Below are 11732 nucleotides of genomic sequence, written 5' to 3'. Positions count from 1 at the left end.
AGCTTCACACTTTATCTTACATTGAACAGACTTCCTGGTCTTTTTTATACTACAGCAATTAATCTATCTACTTATATAATTTTAAGGGGATTAGATTAGTTGTCAGAATTTAGCTAGAAATAGGAGGGTTTGAGTTTCGAGGCTGGGATTTTTTCACCAGAGCACAGAAAGTTGAGAGGTGGCATCATTGAGGCTTATAAAATAATAAAAAGGTATAGAAGAGGTGAGTGGCAGGTGCCTTTTCCCTAGGATGTGTGATTTCAAGAGTAAAAGGACATATTTTCTAAGGGAGAGGAGAAGGAGTTGAAAGACAGTTGGGGCAGTTATTTTACAGAGACTGGTTCGTGTGTAAAATGAACTTTGAGAAATGGTGAGAGTTACAACATTAAAAAGACATTTACATAGATACAAGTAAAAAATGTTTGGAGGGCTATGAACCAAGCACAGGCAAGGTGGGACTGTTTTAGTTTGGGTCTGTGGTCGGTAAGGACAGGCTGGTCTGTTTGAACTGTATGTCTATGTTTTAGTCATCTACCCCAATATATCTTGCATGGCTATTCAAATTGTTTCCTAATGCTCCTGTACCATGTTTGGACAAGTTAAAGTTGTTGCCACTAACTACATTGGTTAATATTGTTACACTGGCACAGGGTTACATATTGCCCAGAAACAAATTCACTCATTTTTGAATGGTGATATGAGATTTATAGGGAAAGACACAACTGCACTTTTGATGGTACAGCACATCCCCAACAATGCACTAAAGTGTCAACCTAAAGTTTTGTTGACTGGGAACTGAACCTACAACCTTGATTTACAATGGGATTGTTACTAGAGTGGTCAAAGCTTGGAAGCCTGTCCCACAGAGCAAACTCATACTTGAGGACAAAATGGAGTAAAAGCACGTAAATAAACGTGAATAAGGTGTAGAGCTGGATGAACACAGCAGGTCAGGCAGCATCAGAGGAGCAGGAAAGCTACTTTGAGTCTGGGCCCTTCTTCAGATTCCAGCATTGGCAGTTTGTACTATCTCTAAATAAATGGGAGTTTTCAGACAGATCAACAATGAACAGCCTCAAGCACCTGAATGATCTGTTTTCAAAGCAAAGGAAAATGGTGTAAAAATCAATCCATGCTTGCATTACGTTTCACCAGGAGGACATTCAAATCCATTACAGCCAAAATAATTGTTTTGAAATGTGGTCAATGTTGAAACAAATTAATGGAGTGAATCAGGTGGAAAGTCAAAGACAGACCATGGCAATGGAGAAAAACTGATCTCTTGCATTTTAATTTTATTTAAATATGCAAAACATACAAAAGTTTAGTGATAACTTGGTTTTGTACATAGTTGCATATACAACTCAAACAGCACTCGTGTGAAGTACACCACAGCTGGTGAAGCAGTATCTGAAATAAAGCAGATATAACAGCAGATTAGTAAGTGGACAAGATGCAAATAAACATACCTATCTAAACATCTTTTCAAAGATCCAAATGGCATCTACAAATCAAAATGACTGCCACTTGTAAAGCTATTTTATAATCTGCTGCCAGGACATTTTATACCTAATACACATTCCTATATGACAGGATAGGAAGTACTATTGTGTGACAACCATGCTTTCAACATTATGAAAGCTCACAAGCCAGAAGATAAACCAATATTCCACTTCTTTGCAGGCATCTCATGTTTCTGGCATGATCACATCTTCAATGTCTCTTATTTATCCCTCACCCAGATAGGAGTTGCCAAGTTTTACAAATGCGACAATGATGCCAATGTGAAAACTTTGCATTTTATTTTTCTCACCAAAGTCAGGGCCAAAGAATAATGTGAAAACTTATTTGCTGCCTTGACAACACAAATCAAAGATGCCTATGTAAGGATTTAGATCTATTCTTATTGTGTTCTGCATGGTTTATCTCCACAGTCACTGTTCAGATTGCAAAGGTCTAGGAATATACAGGATGCTGTCCTCACCAGCTGAAAGCCAGGGACATGCTTTCTCTCCAACGTCGCGGAACGGGACTGTGTGTCACAGACAGAATGTCTACACTCCCATATGCCACATGGACAGAGCCAAACAAGAGCAACCTTGCTGGATGCCCACGTTGGGTTTTCAATTTCTGAAGTCATGCAAGAAAAAAAAGAGAGAAAAAAATCACCTTCACCACCATGCATTTAATTTCAGCGTTCCTGGTTTACAGCCTCTGCTTCATTCAGGATGGATAAAATACAGTCTTCACTGCAGAACAAGCAAAGTTCATCAAATAATTACAACAAACCTTGACACTTATTATAGAACAATATAATCTTCTCTTCACAACAGTCCAGACCAAACATCTCTAATTTTCCAATTCACAATCAACTGTACCCTGCATGGTTTATCTCCTCAGTCATCTTACACACTGAGAAGGTCTAGGAATATACAGGATGCTGTCCTCACCAGCCCGAAAGCCAGGGACATGCTTTCTCTCCAACGTCGTGGAATGGGACTGTGTGTCACAGACAGAATGTCTACACTCCCCTACGCCACATGGACAGAGCCAGACAAGAGCAACCTTGCTGGATGCCCACGTTGGGTTTTCAATTTCTGAAATCAGGCAAGATAAAAATTCACCTTCATCACAGTGCATTCAGTTTCTGCATTCCTGGTTTTCACCATCTTCCTCATTCAGGATGGATAAAATACAGTCCTCACTGCAGAACAAGCACAGTTCATCAACTAATTACAACAAACCTCGATCACTTACTACAGAAAAATATTATCTTATCTTCACAACAGTCCAGACCAAACATCTCTAATATGTTCCAATTCACAATCAACTGTACCCTGCATGGTTTATCTCCTCAGTCACCTTACACACTGAGGTGGTCTAGGAATATACGGGATACTGTCCTCACCAGCCCGAAAGCCGGGGACACACATGCTCTCCAACGTTATGGAATTGGACTGTACGTCATTGACCCCAGAGGCCTACGCTCCCATGCGCCACATGGACAGAGCTAGATGTGAGCAACCTCGCCAGATACCCACGTTGGATATATCACAGAAACACAAGCCCACTGCTGAACTTTATTTATAAAAACGGTAATTGTTAACTGGAAAATCAACTTAGATTTTTATTGTGCAATAGAGCTAATGTACAAGGAATATTCACATAAATGCTTACCTCTTACTTCACATCCAACTTTTCCCAAATGATCCCCATGAACTTGTCAATTCAAAATCACTCAGCTGTTCTTGCTATCCCCAGCTGTCTTCCAACAAATGTTGCCCCTGCAATAGAAAAAGTTCAGTGTTAAATTTGGAACTCTTCCACAAGCATCCAATTCAAACAACAGTCGTCAAAAGGAGGTCAAATTACCTCCAAAGTGATAACAATGCTCGCCTCAGTAATCAGTAAACTTGAGTTCAGGATGAGAATTAACAACCCGCTAATTTCTAACTGAAGTGACCTGGGCACCATCAGCTTGAAAGCATTTCTGAACTATCAGGAAATAGATTTTTATGAAAGATTCTATAAACAGGAATCCTATCCTCAGAATAGCAACTATTGAGCAGTAACTTATCCAGAAGTTTTTTGGGATTTTGAAAGAAATCAACACAGCAAATACAGAACTTCTTCCTGCTAGTATATTCAGGTGAAACAACATTAGAATCAGTCAGGGAGTTGGTCATGTCAGGAAAAACATCTTCACACAATACAGTTGAATTGTGGAACTTTCCCCTCAGAGTAGCAGGTGCCAGCTCAATTAAATAATTTCACATCAGATCAATAGAATGGCCTACTTATTTTTATTTGCTGCTCCATAAAGCTTCAATTTAATAATTACCCAGCCTTCCCCATTTACTGTTGCATTTTCATGACAAATGTGAGCTAATTGAGGATTAAATCACACCTGGCATCTCTCATTACAGTGAATGGATTGCTGCTTTCAAAGTTCAGTGATACACAAAGCCTCATGTCATCTTACAGGATTAGAGTGAATCAACATCTCTGTGCACTAGGGTTCATTCTTAAATCCTGCTGCAGTGTCACAAGTGAGAAGTAAATGAAAACACTCCTTCAAATATGCAGACTACCAAATTACCGACACAGTGGGCAGACTGTCCAATACTAGTTCTAAACCGGTACTGCAAATAGATCTCCAAAATGGAAATCAGCTTCAGTTAACTATTGACAGAATTTGTATACTAAATGAATCAAAATTTCCTAACCTGTCTGCATATCTGAAGTTCCGTACTTCCTGTCAAAATACCCGCTGCATCTTCTCCAAGTCCTTAACATCTTTCCCAAATTTTGGCAGTCAGAATTGCATAGTAATGAGAACTGTATTCATTCCAAAGAATCTAACTGATGCACATGTCCAGTTTTTAAAACTTCGTGAAGCAACAGGATCATGCTTCTAATTTAAACTTGTAGCCTGCATGGTTTATCTCCACAGCCACTGTTCAAACTGCAAAGGTCTAGGAATATACAGGATGCTGTCCTCACCAGCTGAAAGCCGGGAACATGCTTTCTCTCCAACGTCATGGAATGGGACTATGTGTCACAGACAGAATGTCTACACTCCCATATGCCACCTGGACAGAGCCAGACAAGAGCAACCTTGCTGGATGCCCACGTTGGGTTTTCAATTTCTGAAATCAGGCAAGATAAAAAAATTCACCTTCATCACAGTGCATTCAGTTTTTGCATCCCTGGTTTTCACCATCTTCCTCATTCAGGATGGATAAATGCAGTCTCACTGCAGAACAAGCACAATTCAATGATCGCAGAGTGAATTTCAATCACAGCAGGATAATGTGCTGCCCTTACAATAGTCCACACCCAAAATCTAACAAACATTCTTTTTCAAGATTAACTGTACCATGCATGGTTTATCTCCTCAGTCACCTTACACACCGAGGTGGTCTAGGAATATACAGCGTGCTGTCCTCACCAGCCCGAAAGCCAGGTTCACACATGCTCTCCAATGGAACAGGACTGTACATCACTGACCCAAAAATCTACGCTCCCATACGCAACACGGACAGAGCTAGACGAGCGCAACCTCGCCAGATGCCCACGTTGAGTTTTTGTCTCCTTGAAAAACATGGGACAAAAAAAAATTTCTCTCGCCCCTAACAGTATCTGGTTCTAACCTCTTCCTCATTTTGGATAGATAGAAGACGGACAGACAGACATTTCAACTAAATCAGACAGAATCTCAAATCACAACATTACATGACTATCATCCTGTCCTCAAATCAATCTAGTCCAAAATCTACCAGAACTTCATGATTAACTGTAGCCTGCATGGGTTATCTTCCCAGTTAACATACACTGAAATGGTCTAGGACTAGACATAATGCTGGCCTCACCAGCTGAAATGGTGGGGGCACACTTGCTTACCAACGTTATGGGAACAAGACCCATAGGCCGATGGTCCCAAAGGCCAGAGACTGACAAGATCAACCTGGCAGGATGCCCACATCAAAGCATCTCACCAAAATGTTATGGCCATTAAAAAACAGCAAGAACTTTAAAATTGAATATTCAGTATCAGGTGGAAATGTTCTTTTAGCGAATTCAAATAAGCTTTTCTCAAAGCATAAAAAAACCTCTAGATGGCCAACGTTTCCATAGGCATGCCTACTAACCCCAGGGACATGCATACATTCACTAAAAATTCTCACAAACAGACAAGACATGCAATTTAGTCTGAAAGTAAGAGTCATAAAATGCTGATGTTTAGCTATCCATTAGAAACATCGGCTGAACCAGGGAGACTCCATGCACAAATACATTATTGTATACAAAACTGGGAGGGGCAAGAGTTAAGACAGTGTGGATCAAATGAACAAAACGCTACCTAGTCAAGGTTGTTCATAAGACCAATCAACACTCACAGTGCTAATGAAGAATTGCAATATCAGAAGTTGTCACCAGTTTTTCAGTTTATAAATCAACAAATTCTGACTAGGTTAAGTCCCAATCCATCAATTTGAGAATTAAAAAACCCTAGACTGGCATTAAGGAATTGTATTTTAGATGCTGATTCCTTGGCCGTGTTTCAAAGAGGAAAGGAACTACCCCAGCACCTTGAGTATGTTTTAGAACTCAAATCACATTACCCTTATACTAGTAGCCAATGCTATGTATAATTGGATGCATTTGCCACACTGCTGGCTGTTGCATCAGCTGATATGTAGCATGAAGAACTGTAACAGACCACTGACGCAGAAGCAGGACATTTGTCCTTTTAACAGTTGAGGGGCGCAGAAAAAACTTAGATAATAAATACGAAATTTACCTCATTTTGCGTGTACTGGTTAGTGTCATGAATGGACGCTAGGATCCAGCAGGTACAACTTCCAAAAGATCCCAGCGCACTGTGTAAAATAACATAAAAATCCAAAGTTTACTTGTTTCCAAACCGAAGTCGTCTCCCATCCCACTGCCAGACGTATTGTAAACCTGACCATCTTGTACAAAACCATGCGAATGGCCATCCTAATTCTATGTTAAGATATATCGAAACAGATCCAAGCCTGCAAAACTAGCTCGTGAACATAAACAGGCAGTGAGCCTACAACTTGTAAAAGCCACTCTGCCAAATGCTCCGCGAAGTAAAATAGTAGCTCTGTTTTGCTTTTACAGGAACTGGTACCATTGATAGAATGTGGCTGTGCTCAAAGGCCCATTCTTTCCCAGCACATGGTCTCTTCATCCACGTGACTCCCGTCAATCCGGGCTCCACCACCGCCCGGCCTTCACATAACCGCCACAAACTGTTACCGACATCCCGGTTGCCGGCACAGGCGCGTGAAATTAAACACGGCCTTCTTCTCCCATCCTCATGGATGAGTCAGAGCAGCACTCGGCCGCGGCTCAGCCAGTGTCGGCCACGCGTGGGCCCTGACCCTCTCTCACACACACACTTACCTACCACATCATTTCCACTGGGCGAAAAGACAGGGCAGCCTCCGTCTGGCCTTTTTATAGGCAGGGCTGACCAACGAGTTTTCCGAGCATCGGAGAGCGACCTGCTTCTAAACATCAGGCCTCGCCCACTGCAGCACCACCTCCTGGCCTGGAGTACCATTGAGTCAGGAAAAGTTACTTCTTTTCGAAGTCTGCAGTCGGCAAAGTTTCGGAGCCGGAACTTATTTCTAATTCACATAACACCTTTTACACATTAAAATGCTACAATATACATCACAGGAATGTTATCAAATACCATTTTACATTTGCCAGATCAGGAAATTTTAGGACAAATGACCAAAAAAGTACTGGGTCAAAACTTGGTTTACAAAGTGTTGGTGAAGAGAGGTAGAATGGGGGAAAAAAATGTAAAAAAATCGAGTCGAGGTCCTCAGCAACGGAGGAAGCAGCCACGACTAGAAGAGAATAGGCCTACATAGGGCTGAGTTGCTTGCATCTTTGCTATTTAACTCAATTGGTGTTCATTCTCCACCACAGCCTCCCTCCTTTCATATTTCCTCATTTGAATTTATCAGCATAACCATCAATCCCCTGTATCCAAGATAATAAAGTGTGGAGGTGGATGAACACAGCAGGCCAAGCAGCATCTCAGGAGCACAAAAGCTGACGTTTCAGTCCAAGACCCCCTGTATCCATATGCGTTGGTCTGTATCAATATGCATTTCATGTATTTACTCCAGTCACTAGTGGAAGAAATCATAACATGGCAGAGAAAGTCTTTGGATGTGATGCCCAAAGTTTTCTCAATGTCACAGAATATTTCATAAAGTGGAATTATCAGCACTGCTGTCTCTCACTGATCAGAGGCTGGCAGTGAATAGATCAATAAAGGTCATTTTGTACTTCCATTGCCATTTTAACATTTGGAGAACCCAACAGGTTAAACCTCCCCGTAGGTTCCTAATCTGTTGGGTGAAGCCTTCCCTTGTAATTTGCACCAGGACTCACTCAAGTACCAGCCCAGTGACAACTGCAATTCCCGCAGCTGTGTCCAGAGGTTACATCCCTCCAATCACTGGCCTTGACACATTAAAATAAAACCCTGCCTTTGGTGGGAAGCTCAACATGGAGCTGCTCTTTCCTCTTTCCTCCAGCCTCGACAGGAGCCACGTGTATTAGCAGTGCTGCCAAGCTGCTCTGATTGTGCTGTCAGGCCTGTTAGGATAGTGGCTTCTTAATTGGCTGCCACAGGTAAAACTACCCCCAGGGTCCTGACAGTCGTCCGGGACCTCCTGAACTCATGTGAAATTCTGGTCAAGCTCTTTACAACTGAACTAATAAACAATCTGATAATCCCAAACAAAACATATCTGTGCAAATATTTTTGGTTATACGTCATTGCAAATGAAAGTGTAACAAGTTATATTGCATTCTAGCTCTCAGTTGGTCAGTAACCCAAACCGTACACGTGAGGGTAGTTCCAGCAATCTCTGAAACACATTGTGCAGTTGGGATATTGACATGTATAGAATCACGGACATAAATTCATATCTCATTCTTCTTAAGGATAGAATATTGGGGAAAGGGTCGCTAACCCTTCAGGAATGGCCCGGAGTCTCAGAAAACTGAAGGCTAAACCACAGCCTCCATGTGCACTTCCTAGGAGAACAATCGTAGTGTCCCCAAAAATTAAAATCCAATTACTTTAGATATTCCTGTTCAGTTATAATGATATTGCAGACTGTGACAATCACTGATGGTTAAACATATCCTACTAGATAAGTGTCTTCTTGCTTTCCTGTTCCTGGGGGAAGTGGTGGACGGTGGAGTTGGTTATATAGGTCAACCAACAGTGATAGATGTGGTAGGGCTGTTGGAAGCAGGTAGTGAACGTAATGTAATGACCTTTCGAAGAATAAGACAACCTCTATTTGGGCAACAAGGCACAGAAGTGAGTTTGGCTGAGCAGGGAGAGCACATTTCTCACATTGGAAACCACCAGCAGTATAAACAAACATTCTTTTGAACTGTTGCAACCAGCAGTCTTCAGCCAAAGCATTAGTGTTTCCTTTTTACTTCATTGTTTTGGAGAACTAGGCAGCTTTAGGATCAGAGTGACTATGTTAATGCTTCTTCACATTTATAGTATAGAAAAACAAGTCAAACTTAAAATCGTATATGGCTCAACTCAGCTTGTAAGCTTTATCACACTAAATGCAAATAGGAGATAACAACATTGATTGTCAGAAAGGAAAACAACATCCACTGCTGTACATGAGAGATTTAACTATTCTACATAGACAAATCAGGGAGACCCTGCCAATAATGGCACCACTGGACTCTAATCCAGGTTAATGATCTGGGGGGACATTCTTTCAAATACCACCACGGCAGTTGATGGGTCTAAATTCAATTAAAAAGTATTGGAATTGAAAGCTATTCTCAGTCATAGTGGCCATGAAACAATCATTGATTGTGGTAAAAATGTACCTGATTTATCAATGTTCTTTGATCTGTCCTTCACCTGAACCCAGATCGATAATAATGCTGATGCACGCCATGCTGAAGTTCTTAGAGACAGTGTCTACTGCTCTGCCTTCATTAAACTTCTTTATCACTTCTTCAAAATAATCAAGTTGGTGAGACACGATTTCTGATGCACAAAACCATCTATATTTATATAGGCTATCCATATTCAGTCCTTCCTTTTCTAAATTCATCCTGTCCCTCAAAATCCCCTCCAACAATTTGCCCACCACGGACGTCAAGCTCACCAGTCTACAGCTCCCTTGCTTTTCCTTACCACATTTCTTAAATAATGGTATGGAAGGGGCTAGCTATGAAGAGAGGTTGCGTAGATTAGGATTATTTACATTAGAAAGACAGAGGTTGAGGGGGGACCTGATTGAGGTCTACAAAATCATGAGAGGTATAGAGAGGGTAGATAGCAAGAAGCTTCCCCCCTCCCCCCCAGAGTTGGGGATTCCATTACACTAGGGGTCATGATCTCAAGTTGAGACAGGAAAAATTTAAGGGAAATATGCATGGAAAATTCTTTACGCAGAGGATGGTGGGTGCCTGGAACGCATTGCCAGCGGAGGTAGTAGAGGCAGGCATGATAGTTATTTAAGATGTATCTAGACAGATACATGAATGGGCGGGGAGCAGAGGGATACAGATCCTTGGAAAATAGGCATCAGGTTTAGATAGAGGATCTGGATCGGCACTGGCTTGGAGAGATGAAGGACCTGTTACTGTGCTGTAATTTGCTTTGTTCTTTGTTCTAATGGCACCACATTAGCTACCCTTCAGTCCCCCAGCACCTCATCAGTGGCTGTTAATGATACAAATATCTCAGCAAAAAGCCCAGCAATCTCTTCCCTAGCTTCCCACAAAGTTCAAGGATACACCTGATCACATTCCAAGGATATACTTCCTGTTATGCATTTTAAGACCTCCACCAGCTCCTCTTCTGTAACATGGACACTTTTCAAGATATCACTACTTATTTCTCCAGGTTCTCCAGCTTCATGTCATTCTCCATAGTAAATATTGATGCAAAATAATCATTTAGTATATCAACCATTTCCCATGGTTTCACACATAGTTGGCCTTGTTGATCTTTAAGGGGCCCTATTCTCTCCCTAGTTACTCTTTGCCCTTAAATGTATTTGTAGAATCTCTGGATTTTCCTTAACTCTTTTTGCCCTCCTAATTTCCCTCTTAAGTATATCCCTACTGCCCTTACACTCCTGGAGGGATTCATTCAATTCAAGCTGTCTATACATGACATATGCCTCCATTATTCTTGATATCTAGCCTTACCCGTCAAGACCAACCAGAAAATACGGTCTCTGAACTCTCGTTATCTCATTTTTGAAGACCACTCACTTTCCAACCACCCCTTTACTGGCAAACAGCCTCCCCCACTCAACTTCTGAAAGTTCCTGCCTAATACCATCAAAACTGGCCTTCCTCCAATTAAGAACTCTGCCTTTTAGATTAGGTCTAACCTTTTTCATCGCTACTCTAAAATTAATAGAATTATGATCACTTGCCCCACAGCACTCCCCAACTGACACCTCAGTCACCTTCCCTGCCTTATTTCCCAAGAAGAGGTCAAGTTTTCTCCTTCCCTAGTTGGTACATTCACATATTGAATAAGAATATTTTCTTGAACACACAAATTCCTCTCCATCCTAGCCCTTCACACTATGGCAATCCCAGTCTACATTTGGAAAGTTAAAATTCCCTACCATTCTTACAGATATCTGAGCTATCCTTACATATGATTAGGTTAGATTAGATTCCCTACAGTGTGGAAACAGGCCCTTCGGCCCAACAGGTACACACCGCCCCTTGAAGCATCCCACCCAGACCCATCCCCCTATAACCCACGCACCCCTGAACACTATGGGCAATTTAGCATGGCTGATCCACCTAGCCTGCACATCTTTGGACTGTGGGAGAAAACCGGAACACCCAGAGGAAACCCACGCAGACACAGGGAGAATGTGCAAACTCCACACACACAGACAGTCGCCCGAGGCTGGAATTGAACCCGGATCCCTGGCACTGTGAGGCTGCAGTGCTAACCACTGAGCCACCAAGCCGTGCCGGTGTTTCTCAATTTCCCACTGATTTTGGGCAGGGGCGGGTCTATAGCAGAATCCTAATAAGGTAATCATCCCTTTCTATTTTTCTGTCCCACCCAAATAACCTCCCTGAACGTATTCCCAGGAATATTTCAAGTACAATCATAATGCTATCCTTAACGAAGGATACTACTCTCCCTC

General features: G+C 41.8%; 1 long non-coding RNA gene and 5 other non-coding genes across 9 annotated transcripts; all 6 read right to left on the bottom strand.

The window, feature by feature from the left end:
• Window positions 1-1264: 1264 nt before the first annotated feature.
• On the bottom strand, window positions 1265-6978 carry LOC125464979 (uncharacterized). Of its 4 annotated transcripts, none has more exons than XR_007250153.2 (7): window positions 6937-6978; window positions 6305-6383; window positions 4679-4756; window positions 3178-3284; window positions 2625-2704; window positions 2170-2249; window positions 1265-1410 (listed from the first exon to the last, which is right to left on the bottom strand). It is a non-coding gene; the product is annotated as an uncharacterized LOC125464979 (long non-coding RNA). The 4 variants fall into 4 exon arrangements; XR_007250155.2 differs by lacking the exon at window positions 2170-2249 and adding an exon at window positions 1985-2130 and having other exon boundaries at window positions 6662-6968; XR_007250152.2 differs by having other exon boundaries at window positions 6662-6967.
• On the bottom strand, window positions 1905-2119 carry LOC125465199 (small nucleolar RNA SNORA73 family). The gene has a single exon (XR_007250193.1). It is a non-coding gene; the product is annotated as a small nucleolar RNA SNORA73 family (small nucleolar RNA).
• LOC125465197 (small nucleolar RNA SNORA73 family) lies at window positions 2371-2586 on the bottom strand. Its single transcript, XR_007250191.1, has one exon. It is a non-coding gene; the product is annotated as a small nucleolar RNA SNORA73 family (small nucleolar RNA).
• LOC125465200 (small nucleolar RNA SNORA73 family) lies at window positions 2829-3046 on the bottom strand. The gene has a single exon (XR_007250194.1). It is a non-coding gene; the product is annotated as a small nucleolar RNA SNORA73 family (small nucleolar RNA).
• Window positions 4424-4638, bottom strand: LOC125465198 (small nucleolar RNA SNORA73 family). Its single transcript, XR_007250192.1, has one exon. It is a non-coding gene; the product is annotated as a small nucleolar RNA SNORA73 family (small nucleolar RNA).
• On the bottom strand, window positions 4872-5083 carry LOC125465201 (small nucleolar RNA SNORA73 family). Its single transcript, XR_007250195.2, has one exon. It is a non-coding gene; the product is annotated as a small nucleolar RNA SNORA73 family (small nucleolar RNA).
• Window positions 6979-11732: the final 4754 nt, after the last annotated feature.

This window comes from Stegostoma tigrinum, chromosome 24 (genome assembly GCF_030684315.1).
Source record: "Stegostoma tigrinum isolate sSteTig4 chromosome 24, sSteTig4.hap1, whole genome shotgun sequence".
NCBI classification, from domain to species: Eukaryota; Metazoa; Chordata; class Chondrichthyes; order Orectolobiformes; family Stegostomatidae; genus Stegostoma; species Stegostoma tigrinum.
This window is presented reverse-complemented; position numbering and strand designations above follow the sequence as displayed.